Genomic DNA, 19093 nt, shown 5'->3' with positions numbered 1-19093 from the left:
TCGTGCCGTGAGAATGGTTTTGTGCAAAGAGAACTACACGGCAACATGCAACGGTGCGTTGCGTACGAGGAAAAGTTTAGTCTAATCACACTAATCAAAACTAATGATTTCTAGCTTCGAACTACTGTTTGGTGATACTGAGGTTGGAGGCTGTAATTAGGATTAAATTTCTGCGCTGAGATGTCTTGTTTGTTGAGAACATGACCTCATGCAGAATCAATGTTGTTTTAAAAGTGACAATAATTTTATTATTATTTAACTCGGTTACATAAAGTTACTATATAACCGTTCCACCGACAATTGTTCTGTAGAACAAACAACTCTTTGACGGAGATTCGCCTCCCAGAATTCATCACAATGGCTGGTATCAAGTTCGAGCGATCAGCTATATCACTAAAATTAACACCACACAGCCCACAGCGCAGCTAACACTACACAGCCAGCATCAAGGCACTGTATTTTCACGCCGCTTATCAGTGATAATCTTTCGCATGTCATAGTCAACAGTGCTTGTTATGCGCCAGGTGAACAGTAATTCGGGCTTGCTCGAAACCGGATCCGGCGTTTCCCTGGTGCGTCCTCAATTGCGTTCGTTGAAAGCGACCGATTAAGTTGATCACTGTAGTATAATGATGCGAAAAAATGATTGAATCGAAATTTACATGTATACGGTTGATCGAGCGCGATAATCCGCGTACAACAGGATTGGCTGATAATTTTACGGCCCAGCCTTCGATGAAAGTCTCTGGAATTATTTTTAACACATTACGGTAGCCAGAAGCGAATTGCGTCAGGAAATTTTTACAATGATTTAGGGGTTGGACTTGTAATTTAGAGGCAATTGTTTGCTTCTAGGTTAATTGGAGCAGAAATTGTGTTTCATCACGTGTACTTTTCCCATGTAATTAAATTAAATAAACTCTTATTTGTTTCCACGTGAGATCATACTTTAGGTTCATGCGTAGTTACTGAATTTAACATCAAACTAATATGAATAACAATAACATATTCTACGGAATGTACTTCATATACGTGAGACTGCAGATGTGCGCGAGAAATCTGAGAAGCAGTAAAACCATTACATTTTCATTGCAGCCAATTAAAATGTGTTATTTCATTTCTCTTTACTTTATTTTAAGTTAACCAGAAAAGCAATGAGTAAAATTCATAAATAATTGACCACGATTTCCCTAAAAGTAAGCGTTGCATCCGCACCCTAGAATTCCGTTTTCGTCAACAGTTGAAGCCACCGATTTGATTGTAGTAAGTTCGAACTATAACATGCACATAACATGCTGAAATGTGTATATTATGCAGCTACTGGCCACGAAGCACATATAGTGGACGAGCAAACGAAAGAAGTGTAGATAATGTCAGCAGGGTTGATATTTGTTGACACTCTTGCGTGAAAGTGAAAGAAAGCATCCATAAACGTTATTATTTTACAATCCTTTCAGAGTTCTCCCTTCTCGCTTTTTGCATGAAAGTGAACTGTCAAAACACCTCATTATATTTCATGCGATGAAAGCAAGACAACAAAATCAGTTTATCAGTTAACGAAGATTGTCAAGGCATCAGTGATTGTCAGTGTCAGGGAAAAAGTGTCTCGGTTAGGTTCATTTTGGTTGAGTGGACTGTTTGTTTTTCTTTTTCGCTTTGAAGTGAAGATCATTTGGTTGGATTTGTCGTCAAATTTTATTCCGTAACCGTGAACGATGCGCGCGATCTATTTCATCTGAGTATAACAGCACGTTACTAGGACGAAAATCTAGTGTATATGAAAGAGTGCTGCGATCATTGGAAGTGAAAATTGAAAATGATTGGCTGTAATTTTCGAAGAATTTTGCTGGGGAAAATGACTTTTATCAGCACTGAATGTCAGACAAAAAAGCGGTTACTTTGTAACATAAACCCCTATTGCACGCGATTAGTATAGACTAGCTCAGGACCAAATAATTTGTAAACAGAACATTGAGCTTTGATGTTTACTGTTTTGTATTTAATAAGCATTGAACAAAAAGATAGAATAAGTTATTATTTTCATAGCATTTCGAATTGTGCCAACAATACTGAGATAATTCCACATTATCGACATATTTTTTGTGTTTATAAAAACTGATTTGGTAACCTTCCAACGTAGTAAAACCAGATGGAAATACTTTCAGTTTGAAATCGCCATCTTGAATTTTTAAATGACATCTGGAGTCTATTTCCGATCTCAGGGCATCATTTCGAATCTCTCATCCGGCATTTCAGCTACATGCCCTGCCCAGCGTATGCTAGAATTAGCCACCTTATGAATACTGGGTTCGCCGAAGTGGCGTGCAATTTCGTGGTTAATCCAATGCCAATAAATTCCTTTCTGCTACACACCACCAAAGATGGTTTCTAGCACTCGACGTTCAAAACCTCCGAGCGCTCGCAGGTCCTCCTCGAGCATTGTCCACTTCTCATGCCCGCAGAGAACGACCGGTCTTATTAGCGTTTTGAAGAGAATACACTTTGTGTGGAGACTCAGGTTTCGCGACCGTAGTCTTTTACGGAGCCCATTGTTGGCACGACTTCCTCCGATAATATACCTTCTAATCTCCCGGCTGGTATAGTTGTTCTGAGTTACCAGAGAGCCGGGGTACACAAACTCGTCGACTACCTTCTTCAGTTTTCTACCGTCAATATACACGTTACCCGCAAAGCAAATCAATTATTTATTCAGTTGAAAATCTTGCCCCTTATGTTAAATCCCGCTCGTCTAATAACACCCTCCAAAGCGACGTTTACATTAGGCAAGAGAGACCATCACCTTGTCGAAGCCTAGAGGACTTGAAGAAGTCCGATGTTCCAATCGAAATCCTCACACAACACATCACATTCTTCTTCGCAGCCTTAATCAGTCTTGTCAGCTTCCCCCGAAAGCCGTTCTCGTCCAAGATTTTCCATAACTCTTGTCGGTTCATTGTGTCGTATGCGGCTTTTAAATCAACGAAAAGATGGTGTGTGGGGACCAGTGCTGATAAAAGTCATTTTCCCCAGCAAAATTCTTCGAAAATTACAGCCAATCATTTTCAATTTTCACTTCCAATGATCGCAGCACTCTTTCAGATACACTAGATTTTCGTCCTAGTAACGTGCTGTTATACTCAAATGAAATAGATCGTGCGATGCGCGTTCACGGTAACGGAATAAAATTTGACGACAAATCCAACCAAATGATCTTCACTTCAAAGCGAAAAAGAAAAACAAACAGTCCACTCAACCAAAATAAACCTCACCGAAACACTTTTTCACTAACACTGACCGATGCCTTGACAATCTTCGTTAACTGATAAACTGATTTTGTTGTCTTGCTTCCATCGCATGAAATATAATGAGGTGTTTTGACAGTTCACTTCCATGCAAAAAGCGGGAAAGGAGAACTCTGAAAGAATTGTAAAAAAAATAACGTTTATGGATGCTTTTTTTCACCTTCACTCAAGAGTGTCAACAAATATCAACCCTGGTGGGGACTCTAAACCACGGTAATTTTGAAAGGGTCTGTCGCGGTATAAAGATTTGGTCAGCCGTAGAGCGTCCTTCCGTGAAGCTGACCTGGTAACTTCCTACAAATCTGCTGGCTAATGATGAAAGGCGTTGGAAGATGACCTCGGAAAATACTTTGCAGATGTCATTCAGGACTGTGATCGCTTAATAGTTTCCGCGGTCTGGTTTGTCGCCCTTCTTGTAGTAGGGGCAGATAACCCTTTCTTTCCGCTCTTCCGGTAACTGTTCTGTTTCCCAGATCTCGATGATCAGACGATGCAGCGAGCTGGCCAGTTTATCGCGGCCCATTTTCTTCAGGCTCACCCTCATCTGGCAGTGTAGCTTCGAGCGATGACGTGCACAGCGCTGTGACGTCGTGTTGCTTCACAAAATTATACCGTGTCGGGCGACGGTACCGTATGCTGTTTACAACGGATATTTTTTGGCGCATCCTAACCATCACTAGGTAGTGGTCCGAATCGATATTAACGCCCCGATATGCTCTGACTCTGATAATGTCGAGAGTGCCGACCATTTATTAAAATGTGGTCGATTTGTGTTTCTATTCTATGTGGTGATCTCCTGGCGAATCTATGGTGGAGGCTATGCTAGAAGAAGCTGCTACGTATGACCATGTTCTTTGAAATGGCAAAGTCGATTAGTCTGAAGCCACTCGTCAGTTGGTGGGCCCTGAAACGTCCAATCACCGGTCTATACTAATCCTCTTGGCTAATCTGAGCGTTGTGGTCCCCGGTGATGATTTTGACATCATGTTTTGGGGTGCGGTCGTATTCACGCTCCAACTGCGCGCAAAATTCGTCTTTGTCGAGGCGTGTACTATTCACGCTAATAATTCTAAAGTTGAAGAAATAGCCTTTAATCCTCAACCTACACATTCTAGGACTGATCGGCCACCATCCGATCACCTGCTTGAAGCTAAAACTGTTCCCAGCTCATGTGTACATCCACCTCGGTAGATGGTACGATCATTCATGTACGTACGCACCATCGTTTACCTCCAGCATAGCTCCTGCGGCGCTACGATGTTGTATTCGTGGGTCTCCAATTCCTCGAAAAGCACGGAAAGTATCCAGGAAATTGAGAGATCGGTAGTTTCATGTTCCAAGTACCTAATCGGTAGTCCGTTTTTGTTGCCTAGGTCCTAGCCGATTGTTCCGATCCGTAATTATCGTTATTGCGTTCGTTGCTTTTGTGTTTCAACGGTGCGGGCGTTGTTACAAGCGACCCCACAACCCCACTATGTCGCAAAAGGACCATTGAAGTGACATGATTTAAAGTCCCGAGCACTACCAGGTCGTAGAAAATTGATGAGCGGATCGATGAGCGAGTTGGAAGGGATCAGATCGAACAGTGCAGACATATCCATAGGACTATTAGCTCCACAGCCCGAGAAGTTTTGGGTACAATAGCGACAACCACGTTCAAGAAGTGATGTGACAGTGACTGTCAGCGAGCGACGGATGAAAAGAACCGCGCCAGAGTTGTTGGCTATGGTTGTGAAGAGACCAGAGGCGTTGAAGGAAGCAGGATAAATATTGAGAATGGTGAACGAGCCGTGGATCTACCATCCACGGACGAGGTGAAAATGGCATCGAAAGTGCTGAGAAATGGCAAGTCAGTTGGGAAAAACACTTCCTAGCCTAGCCGAGCTCTTCAAAGTCTAAAGCGAACTACTGTATCGTGCCATCCACCGAATCATGCTGAGAGTGTGGTCAGATGAAGAATTGTCCTCGGAATGGTTGATAAACAAAAGGAACTCCTGAACACGTTTTGTAACTTGGCTCGACGGAGAGTTTGGCATCGAGAAATAAATCGAAATGGAAATCGTCTCAGTAGCATGTTAGTCTTCGAGAACGGGGACGGCCTTTGAAACCTTTTCCTGAGTTAAGCGATAGAGGAGAATGTCGCATCATCGACAATTAAATAATTGATCCAAAAATGGACAGCATTGGTATCCGATCGAACGGCCTGTTATCAAAAAAGTAAATCTAGTTAAAGTCATTGGCCAAATCATGAAAAATAAAAAAAAAACTTACATGACTGATCAACCTGGAAGAAGGTCAGCAGAAGAGGCTTTTAGTGTTCTTTTATAAACAGGATCGAGTAAATTTCAATACTAAGTTTACCATACGGAGTCATCATCGAGGTTTCATCACGCCGTTACAGGAGCAGTGAAGAAGACATGAAGCCCTCCAAGAGAGTTCATCGAAAAAATAGGATCTAAAATAAAAGTGAAATTGCGGGTGTTAATGGAAAATACAGTGAAGCGGGTAATGAAAATAGTCGATGTAGAGATCAGTAAGCAGATTTCAACGAACTAGATTCTACCCAGTCAACATTTTCATACGTATAATAATGTTTTGATTCCAATATCCGCACTCATATATATCATACAAACTCGCAATTGATGCGCAAAAACAGCATATACGTACTATTTTGGAGGCAATATACGTACTGAGAAATAATGGTATGCAATTCATTGATATACGTCTTAATATACGATAATATCCGATAGAAAGTGATTTGTTTCACACTGTCTTACAACTCTAAGCCTACAATCGTAAATCGGTAAGACTCCACCATGATATGTACAATTGAAGATGAATTTCTGCGCATGATAAAAAGCGTGTTATATGATTTCGACTTCGTTGAGCTACATTTGCGATAGTTTTCATACATTGATATACCATTTGTGGTTGACTGGGTACAGAGTTGATTCTTTTAAGTAGCTGGGGTATGGATGGTTCAATTGTATATTCACAATGCCATCGAGCGCTACCAGAAGATTATAAGGATGACTCAGATGTGTTGCTGTTAATACACAATAATCAGAGGCAGATACTGTGGTCTAATCGTATACCTCAAAGCATCCGATTCTGTAGACCGATCATACTTGAATTTATTAAAGAAAATAAAGAGAGTTGTTGGATAGAAAAAATGTTGTACAATTTTGTAATACGCTAGTAATACGTTTGTTTTGTATTCATTAAGGATGTATACGATAAGAGCATCTGTAACGGCTCGCTTCTAAAATAAGAATTTAAATTAAAAAATTAAAAGTTTCTTAAGAATGCTTTAACTCGAGCTTTTCTCATAATACCTCTACGTAATAGGTGGTTTAGAGTAAAGTTTTCTCGGCAACACAATGCGATTGTCGAATTTGAAAACAAATAAACTTATTGGCCGAAAAATGCAATTTAATTTTTCAACGGTAAAATAACATAACTGGCAACCCTGCCAGGCAAAATGCTTATTTTTTTAGATTTCTTGGATAATTTTCTTCAAATTGCATTATTCAGAATGTCCATAATCATGCCAGTTCTGAAAATATTAGCAGAATAATAACAAGAAATGCAATACCACGAGTTTTGCTCATAATACCCCGAGGCGATAAGTGCTTTTTATGTAAAATTTCCTCAGGAACACGATAGAATTGTTTAATTTGAAACCAAAATGTCAAATATAAAATGTACTCATTTGCCGAAAAACACAATTTAATTTTTCAAATGCAAAAACAACATATCTGGCAACACTGCCGCTCAAAATTGATTTTTTTGAATCCTCAATTATTTTTTTTCAAAATTCATGTATAAATTTATTTCTAAACATCATGCTTTTGAAGCTGTAATTTAAAAAAATCCTTTTAACGAAAAATTGCACTTTTTTCTCACATCACGGGGCGGGGAGTGAACCGATCGGCCCCAAAATTGGGATTTTTGCATAATGACCTTAAATCAACCTTTCCACGAAATTTGAGCCAAATCTGAGGAGGTCGCTGACACGTTTATCTCTTTTTTGCCCACTTGAGAATGACCCATATAATGAATTTGATTTGTTCAGAGTAAAATAAGACAAAACCATTCATTATGATAAAGTTTTATTAGATTTGGTTTTTTAAGAAATAGAGTTAATCCTGATTCAGAGAAACGATGACGAAAAATTCTTGGTGCTTTTTGAACAACAGCGATATGCCTGTGCCTTTTCAAAAAAATGTTGTTAGCACAAAAAAAAAATTACAGGCACAATATTGCCAAGTGTAAGCGATATTCTTTCGAATGTTGTCAAATATATTTAAAAAAAAAACTAGGGAAGACTGAGGATAAAATACCTATATCACTGAGCAAATGAATTGATTCTGTCTGCGGATTCTGTACCCTTTGTAACAAAAAATCTTTAGTCTCACGTCAGCTTTTCATTCAACCCTAGGGCTGTATATCTTGTATATTTGTGTTTTTTTCACGACTAACTTATGAAAAGCTTTATTTTCTTAGAAAAATTAGATTTTCTCAATATTATTTTAAAATATCTCAAAAAACGGATGCAATTGAAAAGTAATCTCAAATAACTATTTAAATCATATTACATTACTTCTTGAAAATTTTGCAATAAATAAATTTATAAAAACCGAAAATCCTAAAAAAATTGTCTTCCTTTTTCCATTACTGAACTTTTGTTTCTTTAACCTTGAAGTTAAGGTGGCGCCATAAAACAATGGAATGAAATTGAAGTCATTTCGTTCAATTCGTCATGTTACCTAAACATAAGTTCAAATGCGATAATATTATTATTTTTTTTTATTCAATGGTCAAGTTCCATAGTTAACTTTTCGATGGAATGGGTTAAAAGAATTATGATGAGTTTTAGTTATCGAAGAATATGTCATATAACTTATAGCATTGATAGGCATGTCAAATATCTTACTAAAGTTGGAGGGGAAGTCTTCTATATAGACATACGATAAGCATTCTAAACATGCACAACAATTACTATTTACAATGATATTTGTGCGAAGCAAATTCTGTAACGTGCTGTAATTCATCAAATAGCAGAAAAAAAAACTTAACATATAACATTAGGATAATAACGAACGAAACTCTCAAAGGAGACGAAATGGGTACTATGGGTACAACAGTATAAATTTATTCTGAACAGAGAATTCATTCACATTCGCAACGTGTGTGGCACTGCAAGTGTGCATGGTCTATTTTCATAACGAGCAAATAGGAAACGTTACCACGTTAACGCCGGAAGGTGTAATGCATAATGTGTTCAAACAGAGAATAGCTCATACATGTCAACCGCAGGATAGGATAGCGAACCTTTGGTTGCAAACAGCTCCCGCAGTGCAATAGCCGGTTCTGCCCATACCATCGAGAATGCCAGGGCTACCAGACCAACCGGACCGGGAATGGTAGCGGATATTTTTACAAGCCACTAGCCTGCTTCCATCGGTGGCCGGAAGCTGAAATCCGCGTTTCGTTTAAAATTTTGTGACTGGCGCTCTGTCCAGCATCCTCGGCGCACAACTTTACGGTGGACTGCCCCTAATGCTTAACCCAGCGAGGAAATAAATTTGGATGAATTATTTATTTTGGTGAAATGCTGCTGCTATTTTCCTGACATTTACAGTCTTTTGTTCGCATTCGCTGGTGGATGGTAATGTTTTGTGCTCTAGTACCCAGATGCAAAAGCACATCCTGGCCGCGAAAACTGAAGTGGATTTTTGATAGGATTAGCAAGTGATGATACAAAATGTCAGCGGTTGGTGATGACAACACTAAATCAGTTTAGTTAGCTACTTGTAATAGTTTTGCTCTGCTAAACTCATGATGATGTATGATTGTATAACGTGTGGATGTCGGCATTCACAATGTGGTTAATAGTAATGTATTGGATGATATCATCTAGAACAAAAATTTGTTCTTTATTAGTGCATTCGAACAAAACAAACAACACGTTACGGATTTCATATTAATTGCATCTGTCAAAATGCATGTTTCCTGCTCATTAGACGTAAAAGGAACTTCGAATCAAGGATTCATTTGATACAAATTGGGAAGTAAGTCATAACCCCAACCCGTCCAAACAGAAAATAATGCCAACGCAAAGTTCTCCGATGAGCTTAGTAGCTCAGATGCAATACTATATGGAAACGTACAACAAATTAAATCTCAAATTTATCCACAATACTGATTGTGAATGTAAAACATGGAAAAGGAGCGGAATTTGTGCCATTTTGTATACATTCGAAGAAGATATAACCGCATAATGAATAACATAGCAACGACAAAACATTGCGGATATATCTAAAGCTGAATTAAAGGTTTTGCTGTTTTGGAAATATGCTAATTTAATTAAGATTGTTTACCGAAAACCTACAATGCTGCGTAGAGATTATTTTCTGAAGTGGTGTGGTAATTAATTAATGTGATTAATGCTATGTTCGTATATAGTGGTTTACACATATAGCTGACAGTAGGCGTTTCAAAGTTGAGAGCTGGAAAAAGTTTAATATAGAATGAATTTACATGTTCAAAATGTACAGGAAATAAAACGGCCCTAAATAAATTATGCTAGAAGCTTTACCTGCTGAAGGCAAATTCTAACAATCACTGGGAATAGCTAGCTGATACTGCCATTATAGTGCATTCCAACCAGGATGCATCTGCACACGTTTCAACGGTGCAAACAAGAAAATTGCTCGCACGCGCAGACTGAAACTCTTGAACAAGAGCCATCGTTTCGGTTGGAATCTTGCCAAAATGACCAGCATTGTCACCGCGGCAGCAGACCGAATGGGGCCGCTAAACGGAAGTGACAGAAAGTGAAACATGTTGTTTGGATACGGCACACGTTGGCGATCGTGTTTTCGAAAAGGGATACGTATTAGGTAGGTATTATAATTTGTGCCTTTCTCCTATAAAGGTATAGCAATCACTGGAAAAACCGAGGGTATAAAAGTGGTCCCAATGGCCGAATGTCATATACCACTCGACTTCTTTCGACGAACTGAGCATTTTTTTGTATGTATGTATGTATGTGTGTATGTGTGTGTGTGTGTGTGTGTGTGTGTGTGTGTGTGTGTGTGTGTGTGTGTACGTGCAACTTGTTTTTCTCACTCACTTTTCTCAGAGATGACTGGACCGATTTTCATAAAATTGATTGCAAATGAATGGTCTAGTTGCACCATAGGTTGCTATTGAATTTCATTGTAATCGGATTTTTAGTTTAGAGGTTATGTATCAAAATGTAAATATCACGAAACATCAATATCTCATAAACCACACAACCGATTTCAATTAAACTGGTTTCAAATGATTGGGCTGTCCCCAGAACCCTTAACTTTTGAATTCCGTTATGATTGAGCATATGGTTCAAAAGTTATGTAAAGAAAAGTTATCCTGAGGTTGTTTAAACTCACTCATTTTTCTCAGTGATGGCTGAACCGATTTTCACAAAATCAGTGTCAAATGAAAGTTCTAGTTGCCCCATAGGTTGCTATTGAATTTCATTGCAATCGGATTGTAACTTTGTCCGTTGTTCATAAAAATGTGAAATCACATAATGAAAGTAAACATATTGACTTTCCCCTAACGATCACTGGCTAATTAAAAGGTAGAAAAATGATTGAAATGGGCGAATGTCATATACTACTCAACTCAGTTCGACGAATCGAGCATTTTCTGCATATATGCATGTATAGGTGTATATGTTTGTGTGTGGGTGTGCACGTGTGTATGTGCACCTTTCTTTCGCACTCACTTTTCTCAAATTTAACTAATTCTTTCTATCTTGGTGTCAAATGAAGGGTCTATTTGCCGCTTATGTTGCTATTGAATTTCATTGTGATCAAACTTTAGGTTTTGGCGCTGCGTCAGAATGTGAAAAACGCTCTTATATCTCAGAAGCTATGAACATAGTTGAATTCAAATAAATGGGCTTTTAAACCCTTAAACAATGAATTTCATAATGTTTAAACATGTGGTTTGATAGTTATAGAAAAAAAACGAAACCCGCAGACTGTTTAAAACTACGATAAAGCTACGATCAAAATATTTGGCCTCAACATCATTTAAATTCAATATTGTACTATTTCAATGATTGCGGCCTTGCTCGGGATTGAAGTTGAAATTAAAAGTCATTTCTATCATTTCACTTTTTGCCTTTCTACTAGAAAGGTATAGCAATCACTGCAAAAACTAAAGGTATAAAAGTGCTCAAAAGGGCCGAATGTCGTTAATCACTCGACTCAGTTCGACGAGCTGAGCATTTTCTGCACGTGTGTGTATGTGTAACGCTCTCCCAATCTCACTCGATTTTCACAGAGATGGCTGAATCGATTTCAATGAAATCAATTGCAAATGAAAGATCTAGTTGCCCTATAAGACCCTATTGAATTTTATTTTAATCTGATTTCTAGTTTAGTGGTTATATATCAAAATGTAAAAATCACGAAATATCTCAGAAACTACACAACCGATTTGAACAAAATTGGTTTCAAATGAACGGGCTACCTAAAAAACCTTAACTTTTGAACTTATGAAGATTGAACATGTGGTTCAGAAGTTATGGAAAGAAACGTGTTCTGGAGACTATTCAATCTCACTCATGTTTCTCAGAGATGGCGGGACCGATTTTCATAAAATCAGTGTCATATGGAAGGTCTTGTTGCCTCATAAGACCCTATTGATTTGTTTTGCAAACGGATTATTACTTTGCCTGTTATGTTTAAAAATGTGAAATCCAGCTATGATAAGAAACATATTCCGAAGACTACTTGGACTCACTAACTTTTCTCAGAGATGGTTGAACCGATTTCCACAAAATTAGTGTCAAGTGAAAGGTCTAGCTGTCTCATAACACCCTATTGAATTTTGCTGTAATCGGAATGTAACTTCGTCTGTAATGTATCGAAATGTGAAAATCACTAAACTTCATTATCTTAGAAACTACACAACAGATTTGAACAATATTGATATCGAATGAACGGGATAGTTAAGGGTTAACTGATGAATTATGATTGAACACGTGGTTTCAAAGTTTGGCTCCCCCATACGTTCCCTTTTCATTTGTAATCAAACTTAAGCAACCGTTATGTTTTAATTTGTAAAACAACGAAAGTCTATTATCTCAAGTATTACACGACTTATATGAACATAACTAGTGTCATACAAACGAGTCATCTCTCAAACTCACAAATAACGAACTTCATAAAAATTTGATATACTGTTCAAAAGTTTTGTAAAGAAAAGAAATTCAAAGACTATTCATCACTATAGCTGCTTTGATCAATATATATGGCCTCAACATGATTTAAATGTGGTATCGTACTATTTGAACGTTCCCGGTATCGCTCGTGATTAAATTGTTCGAAATTAAGAGTCAGTTTTTATATTTCACTATTTCTGAAGCACTAACATTACGTCGAATTTCATATTGTATACTTGAATTACAAAGTCAATATTTTAGAACCCAAAGAGTAAATATACCTTTATTGGATTTAAGCATTCATGTAAATCTATTTTTACAAATGATAAGTTTGAATGAGAAAGGCTGAGTCTGACCGCTAGGTGGATTAATTTAGGTTTTTATTTCGGAGAACCACTTATTTTTTTATCCAGAACTTATTTTACAAACCGTGGCTGATAGAGGCTCGTTCTATGAATTGAAGTTTTATATGTGGTGAAATGTAAGAAATCAAAACCAATCAAATTACATTCAGCCGGTTAATTACTAAGAACAGTCTGGACACAAAAAACGGGTTTGTTTCTGAATAATTTAAATCAAATAAAAATGTTGAGTACTCTAAAATTAATTTATTGTATCTAAAAGAAAAAATATTTTTCCGTCCAATACCACCTATCATATTGTGGACACTCGTTGACTAACCTGGGTGACCATTTTGTTCTCCCCCATCTCTTCGTTTCTGACGCATTACGTGTCAGCTTTTTACCCTTCTACATCTTCTGTTTGATGATTGAGGGCAGTTTAGTGGATTAATTTCGTTTTCGAAGAAATCCACCCCGTTATTTGGATACTGTAGTGGCCAACATGTTACAGGTATATTATAAGCTAATGTGTACGGAAGATTACGCCCTTTAGTTTCTCCTGCTTGCACATTTTGCAATTCATGGAATTGCTTGGCACGAAAATCTGTATGTCTTGTCTGCAGCTGTAAATACCTTCCCAAACCATAAGCTTTCTGGCGAGTTTATCGGCAAAAATCAATTTGTACTTGAAGGAATATCACTTAGACCGAGGAAGTTGCCCATAACCTATCTTCACATACGTTTCGTCATCAAAGTATTGAGGATGCATCCTTCGTACTTCTTAAGAACCCCATTTCACAATTTTTGGGTTCATCTTTTGACCAAAAGATTCTGCTTCAGCGTCCTGGTTGGTAGGGGACATTTCGAAATTTTCCGTTGTTCTGGATTTATCGAGGGAATCCGTGGGGTAAGTACCCTTCCAGGGATACAGGCTAGATTGAAAACAGTAATGAAACCTTGCTTGCGACATATCAAAATTTAAGTTTTTGCAAAACAAGACTGTTGGCGATCGATATTTGGCCACTCGGACGTGTTTTGGCCACCACTGGCCGAGTTCTGGGAATCGGTTTCGGGAATGGTTCCGCTTGCGGCATATCAAAGAACTCGAACAGGAACGGCCATTAGTCGTCCAAGTGACTCAATACCGATCGCCAATAGTGTTGTTTTGCAAAAACCTAAAGTTTGATATGTCGCAAGCAAGGTTTCGCTGCCCGAGTTTAATCTAACCTGTACCCCACGGTTCCCCTCGATAAATCCGGAACAACAAAACTTTTTAAAATGACCCATATAGTCCCAAAAACCATGATAAAAAATCTTTTAAAATAGTTTCGATCAAATTCGGTTTAGATCCTGCGGAATGGCTTCAGCCCTCCGTATAGCACCCTTCAATGCGATGTTGAATAATAAGTTTGAAAGCCCGTCTCCCTGCTTCAAAACTTCTAACGTCACGTCTATACCTCACCGGCTATCTTGACGCACGATGTAGAGCCTTCAAGGGTGGGAAGTATCAGCCTCATTTGTTTTGTTGAGAAACCATGTTCGAGCATAATTCGCCATAACTCATTTCTCTTAACTGTATCGTACGCTGCCCTAAAGTCTATGAACAGATGGTGTGGTGAGTCTGCAAATTGAATTCTCGAAATTTATCGAGGATCTGTTACAGGGCGTCCCCCTCGAGAGCCTGCAACCTGCAACGGCCTCAGTCTATGGGGTAGAATACGGGAGAGAATTTTGTAAACGGTGTTGAGAAGAGGTTATGCCTCGATAATTACTAGTCCAGGCGGTGGCCTTTCTTGTAGATCGGACATATAAGACCTCCAACCAGCGAGGGTAGTTCTTCATTGGACCACACTCTCAGTATGATCCGGTGTAAAGCACGATACAGCTGTTCGCTTCCGACTTTGTAGAGTTCGGCTGGAATGTCGTCTTTACCAGCTGCCTTGCAGTTATTAAGCTCTTTCACTGTTTTCTTCATCTCATCCATGGATGGTGGGTCCACAGCTTTGCTACATCCTCAATCCCCATCCTTTCGACTACGCGGTTTTCTTCACCATTCAGCAGCACACTGAAGTGTTCCTTTCAACGCCTGGTCACCTCCGTTCTATCGGTTATCAGGTTTCCTTCCCTATCGTTGCACATGACAGAGGCTGATACGTTTTGGTTCCTGATTCCATCATTCTTCTTGTAGAAGCTTCTCGCATCGTGCTTGGAGAAGCAACCTTTTGTCTCCGCAAGAATACGCTCCCAATGCTGTCGTTTCTTTCGGCGATGGAGCCTTTTTTCAGCAGTTCCAGCTTCCCGGTATCTTTCCACGCTTTGACGGACGAGTCACAGCTGTGGCTAACATGTGAACTCTGGCGCGGTTCTTTTCATCCGTCGCTCGCTGGCACTCTGTGTCAAACCACTCGTTGGACGTGACTGTCGCAGATGTAGCCAACACTTCTCCCGCTATGGTGCTGGTTGTACTGTGGATATGCCTCCACTGTTTATTCAGGTTATTTCCAACTTGATCTTCGATCCGCTCATCAACCTTCTGCAGGTACTCTGTAACTACACTCAAAATATTTTTCACGTTATAATTACCGGAAAAGTTATGCGAATATTTTCCACTGTCATTTTCACGTAAACTCTACGCGATTTTCATTTGAGTTCATTATGACCTGGTTAGATGAATTATCCTGTGAACTTTATGCAATAGACATATGCATTTTATATGAGTTTCACGTAGAATTTACCTACGTAGTATCTGTATCTGATAACTATTGAGTTCTATACAACGTACAATTTTTCTTATTTTTAGGATACAGGAGCTGGTTTTCAGAAATTATCGAATTTGCATCGATTTGCATAATAAATCGACCGGGTATGCTAATTCGTCAATTCGTATCATCGAGAACTTCTGTTTTATGTTCTGAAACTGTATCAGACATCGCCATTTTATTTTTTGATATTTTCGCACAGAGAATTCACGCGGTACTTCTTATAGAACATTTTGTTTGACGTTGTCAAGTTCACGTAGATGGTAGGTGATAAGATATATTGTGCATGTGATTTTCACGTAGATGTCATGTTTGTCATATAAATCATGCAAAATGACAGAAAATGAACCGTTACATGAACTGAACAAGCCTCAGGCCGTTGTCGTTCGTAGTAAGGTAGAGGCTTTCTCTACCAATCACGGGGCGGAAGAAGTTCTCCTACCCGACCTGCGCATTTGCATCTCCGATGATCTTGATGTCGTGTCCTGGGCACTCATTATACATCTTTTCCAGGAGCTCATAGAACTCCTCCTTTTCTTCATCGGGTTTATCGTTGGTCGGTGCGCACACGTTTATCAGACTGTAGTTGAAAAGTTCACTTTTAATTCTCAACACGTATGCGGTCACTGATCGGCCTCTATCTAATGACACGCTTTATCTGTTTCCCTATGAGCACGAAACTAACTCTCCTTACGGCTTTCACGCCGCCACTGTAGTAGATGTGGTACTTAAATGAAGTGCCGGCAGTAGGATTTTCGCCCGGAATTCGCGTTCTCCCGTTTTCAGCAACCTCAACTCCTGTATGGCAGCATCCTCCACATTCACCTTTCTCTAGCCAGGATACCACGTGCCGGTCCGAGTATAGTCCTTACATTCCAAGTACCGAGTTTCCAAAAATCGATGTCGTTCCTCGTTCGCTTCTCGGTCCATACCGATTATTCCGTTTCGTATTTATATCTGGATCTTCGTATTTTATATTCGGTATACTGCCTTACTGAACCCTTTCAGTTGTTCTAGAGGTACGATGCTGGCCTAACAAACCAGTTGTTGTAGGTACGAGTCTCGGCTCAGGAGAGACTGTTAGTGTCAGGATCGTAACGCTAGCCCCGCAATCGTTCTGTACACTTAACAGTTGGCCGCGAAATCTGTGTATAATAAATAGAAGGTCGAGTTCCAAATCGGAATGCAGCACCAAGGTTTTGCTTTACTTTGCTTTATGCTCCCTTACTAGGGCTGCCATACCTAGTCTCGCGACGAGGCTGCCGTCTTAGATATATTTGGCGTGGCACCGCGTTTCGTGATTCAGCCGCCTGCTCCGAGTCAGACGCTGTTGTACGCCGCCTCCATGGGGATACAGCCGCGTACGATCCCCCTTCCCAGTCAACATTCGATCATAATTTCCACCGGGGGTTGGTTACCCGCTATAGTTAGTTGTACCCGGTCGGCACCCCGTGGAGGTTGGGATAGGAGTTGCTGGACAGAGACCACAATAGGGTCTCAAGTGACACGTGCTCAGCCATTAATCAACCAGAACCGAGTGTCTATTAATGATGAAAATATTTTCGGAGACAAAGCGATTTGTTCGATATAGTGTCTTCGAAAAAGTTGTAGGTATGTTATCTTTCTAAAATATGTAAATATATATACACTGTAGAAAAAACTTGAAAAACATGTCTAAATTCAGTCAGTTGTCAATGTTTACCTAACATGTTTTTTGTGTTTTTTCTTTAGCCATGAACTCTTTCCAAAAATTAACCGTAATTCAATAACAAATATTTATAGCACAAAACGGTATCTCTTAACCCAAAACAACCGTGTCAATTTTCAGCCAAATCAAAATTAACAATTAAAAGAAATCCAAATTTAAAGACGACTGTAACGTGAAATTTCAAGGGAAATACGGCTTTTTCAGTCTTAGGGTTGTCTCAAAACGCTACTAGGTTTTATGTTCGACGTTTCGGCCTTTTAACTTGGCCTTCCTCAGGGGATCTAAAGTTGTACCGTTTTTCGTTCAGCGTACAAAGCTTTACGATAGGTTGTCATAGCTATCTATAGGATCTCTTTCAAAGTACTTCATAGTGAGAGTCCATTTTGGTGTTACCAGAGGTGCGATAAAAAGCCCGAGAAAAAGAAATTAAATCCACCAACGCATCGTGCTTTGTGACGTGGTACTTTGAAAGAGATCCTATAGATAGCTATGACAACCTATCGCAAAGCTTTGTACGCTGAACGAAAAACGGTACAACTTTATATCCCCTGAGGAAGGCCAAGTTAAAAGGCCGAAACGCCGGACATAAAACCTAGTAGCGTTTTGATACAACCCTAAGACTGAAAAAGCCGTATTTCCCTTGAAATTAAAAGAAATGTTAAAATTGGGACATGTTTCAAGGAGTTGGTCATCCATAAAATGTAGTGTTAATTTTTATTCAGTTATATTGCTTACCAAGGGTATGATAGGGAATAATCGAAAGCCTAATTCGATGACTAAGTTTCCTACACTTTTGTTGCCCTCGTTTCATTTACCTACTTGACGTTGACCCGGCGATAAACGAATGGTTTCTACGACAAAAAGCACTAGAGCTAATTAGTCCACTTTCCTGCTTACGTGTGAAACGAGTAGAAGTCGAAGAATGGTAAGCATACCACGAGAAGTTGTGTGTTGCTCTCGAAAATAAAATAAGGGGCCATCCACATACCACGTGGACAGATTTTTAACGATTCTGACCCTCCCCCCCTCCCCCCGTGGACAAATGCCCATATAAATTATAAAAAAATTTTAAGAACCGTGGATATCACACAACCCCCACCCCCCCTCAAAGCTGACCATGTGGTATGTGGACAGCCTCTAATTAATATTCAAATACGATTTTTTTCATAGACCCTACTGCAACCAGTAATTTCGATCTTTTATGCTATTGTCTGAACGTTTTTTACTGTTCAAACTTTCTGTTTTTTTCCTTTTTGCAGTGTTATTATTGAGAAATTACCTGCTACGTATTATAGTGCTTGTATTTTTTAGATTTACTGTTTTCCTATCTTCTTCATCGATCTTATCATCACCTCAGGAAAGTTATTGGAAACATTATTAACGTGAGTCGATGAAATTTCTCAGGGTTTAGATAAGAGCTTTAAGTTTGGAAAAAAGTTTTCGTATGGAGGAGCCTGAAAATAATCTCATACTTGATTGCTTTGTTTTCGAAAGGCTCGATTCTACAAAGATTTGAACCCATGACCACCCTTGCCAAAGTGGACTCTGTAACCTTGCGGCTACGAAGCTCTCTTTCGATTTCTATCTAATATATTTTCGTAGTAGAGCAGTCCCACAAAAAATGTCCCAGTTGTGATATTTTTTTTAAATTGTCATTTTTGATTTGGATGAAACTTTGCATAGATGTTTCTGTAGGCAAAAGATGCAATTTTGTGCTATTGGTTTATTTTTTTGGAACACGACTCATTTTTGAAAAGCTT

General features: G+C 39.0%; 1 protein-coding gene across 3 annotated transcripts in view; it reads right to left on the bottom strand.

The window, feature by feature from the left end:
• The window catches only part of LOC129727504 (uncharacterized), a 330263-nt gene that overhangs the window by 99969 nt on the left and 211201 nt on the right, over window positions 1-19093 (bottom strand). Inside the window, exon 1 of one of the 3 annotated variants that reach the window (XM_055685385.1) lies at window positions 5574-5591. The exons of the other annotated variants lie outside the window; for them this stretch is intronic. The gene's annotated coding sequence lies outside the window, so the exon portion shown is untranslated. Of the gene's footprint in view, window positions 1-5573; window positions 5592-19093 lie in introns of those variants that run through there. 3 annotated transcript variants of the gene reach the window in all.

This window comes from Wyeomyia smithii, chromosome 3 (genome assembly GCF_029784165.1).
Source record: "Wyeomyia smithii strain HCP4-BCI-WySm-NY-G18 chromosome 3, ASM2978416v1, whole genome shotgun sequence".
Taxonomy (NCBI): Eukaryota; Metazoa; Arthropoda; class Insecta; order Diptera; family Culicidae; genus Wyeomyia; species Wyeomyia smithii.
The sequence above is the reverse complement of the archived record's forward strand: the minus strand, read 5'-3'. Positions and strand labels throughout refer to the sequence as shown.